Source organism: Echinops telfairi, unplaced genomic scaffold, assembly GCF_000313985.2.
Source record: "Echinops telfairi isolate 266 unplaced genomic scaffold, ASM31398v2 ScPeMD7_7469;HRSCAF=8507_1, whole genome shotgun sequence".
In the NCBI taxonomy this organism is placed as follows: domain Eukaryota; kingdom Metazoa; phylum Chordata; class Mammalia; order Afrosoricida; family Tenrecidae; genus Echinops; species Echinops telfairi.
This window is the reverse complement of record NW_022111373.1, coordinates 117,299,967-117,303,333: the sequence shown is the minus strand read 5'-3', so window position 1 is coordinate 117,303,333 and position 3,367 is coordinate 117,299,967.

Here is a 3,367-nt window from a genome sequence, read left to right as displayed (position 1 = left end):
ATGGATACATTTTTATGAATTGGATATATGCAGCAATTACAAAAACTAACAATAAAAAAAGCAAATTTAACAAGCATACACCATAGATGTTGGTGCTATCAGCCAACTCAAACTGATGGAGGACCAAACTGACCAATGTGGTCTTGGGTCCCTTTAAAAATCTCACACTTATTTAGAAAACTGTGGACTTAAGAGATACTTAAGCTTACATTCCAGGATGTGTGAAATTTAAATGCATTGGCTTACTCTTCTCTCAAACTATCAAGCCACCTGCTACCACTTAGCAAAGATATGACAGTTAACAAACAACCACGTTTTGAAAAACACTTAGCCTTCACTTTGAGTGATAAGTAGAGTCAATGACTCTTTTTAATTTAAAAAAATTGTCATAAATGTCATGAAAGCGCCTGCCATTTCAACATTCTTCATGGGGACAACGTAGTGACACAAGGTCTCATCAACTTGTGCAACTAGCTTCATTCTCCATTTCCAAATTTTTCCATCACCCTTAACAGAAAGAAGCCTCAAGTCTCCTAAGCAATGAGCTCCATCTTCCCCTGTCCTGTCCCGTCCACAGTAACCACTAATAGAATTGCTGCCTTTGGGGTTGAAAGGGACTGTGGGACTAACGCTGTAAGACTAACCCATTGCCATCCACTTGACTCTAACGCATGGATACCTTATGGGCTATAGAATAGAACTGACCTTCCGAGGGTATTCTTGGTGGGGGTCTCTATGGAAGCAGATTCCCAGGGCTTTCTTCAGAGTAACCACCAACCGTGTCACCCAGAGCCCATAGGTAGTAGACTGGATGGTTAAAGAGTTAATGAGGAACCCCGGTGGTGCTGTGGATTACATGTTGGGTTGCTAACTGAAAGCTCAGCAGTTAGAACCCCTCAGCTGCTCCTCAGGAGAAAGAGGGGCTTCCTATTCCCATAAAGATTTACAGCCTCAGAAACCCACAGGGGCAGTCCTACTCTGTCCTATAGGATTGCTATGAGTCAGAATTGACTCAATGGCAGTGAATTTGTGTTTCAAGAAGCCCTGGCACTGTGGGCTAAGTATTAGATGACTAACTTCAAGGTCAACAGTTGAAGCCCATCAGCTACTTTACAGGAGAAAGATGAACCTGTCTGTGCCCATAAAGACTGGCACTCTCTGAAACCCTGGAGGTGAGTCTGGATGACAGTAGGTTGGCTCTGTGTGTTTAAAGATGAATGTGCATAGCTGAATCAAGCAATGGGAAAGGAGTTCTGCATGACATAGTAAGAGTGCTAGACGACACTGATCTGTTCTTAAGGAAATGGTGTCCATGGAGCGAGAGAAAACAGAGACAGAAGTCTTCATGCTATAGCGACCCATGACCAAAATGTGCAGTGTCTTTTAAGGCATCTCTTCCAAGCTCACTTTTTTCAATCCCTACTTTAGATTCCTCTTTCCGGTGCCCATCTCCAGAAAAATGGGTTCTGGAATTGAGAGTTGTTAGCTCTCTCGTGGGAGAGCTATATCTCTGTCTTTGGCTTCGCTTGAGGAAGAATTCACGCCAAAGTCTGGTTGGTGATCCAAGTGAGTTTTTTTTAAATCATTTTATTGGGGGCTCATACAACTCTTATCATAATCCATGCATACATCAATTGTATAAAGCACACTTGTGCATTCATTACCCTCATCATTCTCAAAACATTTGCTCTCCACTTAAGCCCTTGGCATCAGCTCCTCATTTTTCCCCTCCCTTCCCCCTCCCCCCTCCCTCATGAATCCTTGATAATTTATAAATTATTATTTTGTCATATCATACACTGTCCGACATCTCCCTTCACCCACTTTTCTGTCATCTATCCCCCAGGGAGGAGGTTATATGTAGATCTTTGTGATTGGTTCCCCCTTTCTACCCCACCCTCCCTCCAGCCTCCTGGTATTGCTCCTCTTACCACTGGTCCTGAAGGGATCATCCGTCCTGGATTCCCTGTGTTTCCAGTTCCTATATGTACCAGTGTACATCCTCTGGTCTAGCCAGATTTGAAGATAGAATTGGGATCATGACAGTGGGTGGGGGAGGGGGGAAGAAGCATTCAGGAACTAGAGGATAGTTGTATGTTTCATCATTGCTACACTGCACCCTGACTGGCTCGTCTCCTTCCCGAGACCCTTCCATAAGGGATGTCCAGTTGCCTACAGATGGGCTTTGAGTCCCCACTCCACACTGCCCCTCATTCACAATGATCTGACTTTTTGATTTTTGATGCCTGATACCTGATCCCTTCGACACCTCGTGATCACACAGGCTGGTGTGCTTCTTCCATGTGGGCTTTGTTGCCTCTGAGCTAGATGGCTGCTTGTTTACCTTCAAAGAAAAAAAAAATCATATCATTGTGTGCTCACCTCCCCAATACGATTGCTGAAGACAAATGGGTGCGTAAGTAAATGTGGTGAAGAAAGCTGATGGTGCCCGGCTATCAAAAGATATAGCGTCTGGGATCCAAGTGAGTTTTATGAAAGTTAAAAGCAGTTTCAGGTTTTACAGTAAATGGAACACAAGCCAGACAGTTATGGCCACTGTGTCAACCCTTCTCCTTGATGATGTTCCTCTTTTTCACTAGCCTTCTAATTGACCAAGCTCAATGTTATGTTTCAGTGACTGGTCCCTGCTGGGGAAAGAGATGGGTCCAAAGTCATGTGAGCTGCAGTCTCAGCATCCTTGCCCTCTGTACTCCCAGGAGCCTCTGGGTGCACCAACGGCAGAGGTGTCTGGTCTGCTAGCAGTCAGCTTTACTTGCTCACAGTTACTTCTTTAATAATATATGAAAACAAAAAGCAAAAGCAGTTTTTCAGTACAGGACTCAACTATCACGTGGTAGCAGTGTTTCAGCTGCCAGCCACAGCCACCATGTGCTATTTAGAATTCCTTAAGGAATGGGAATTTTTATGACATAGATAAAAACACAGTTTCTTCCATGGTGTGAAAATGTGCATCACTTTTCTAATTCTAAAGAATGAAAATGCTTCCATTTAAGCCATTCCTTTTCATTGGAGAGGCAAAATAGGTCTGATTTTTAAATAAAAGAATGTGATATTTCAAAAAGAACTTTGTAGAATAAACATGCATGACTACACATCGTGCAACATAATACAAACAATAAGAATGCCTGGCTTTACCCTTCAGCCCAACGAAACTCTCTCTTTGGCTAATACGTCGGAGCAAACGTAGGAGACTGGATGTGGATGTCCACCAGAGCCTCTCATTTTCAGGTGGTCATCTGTTGGGGGAAACTGAGCACTTGGTCAAAAGCATTTGACCTTAGTTCTATTTTTGCAACCACGGGCACAGAAAACTAGCCCTATTTTGAGAAAGATCTCCATTGTTCAG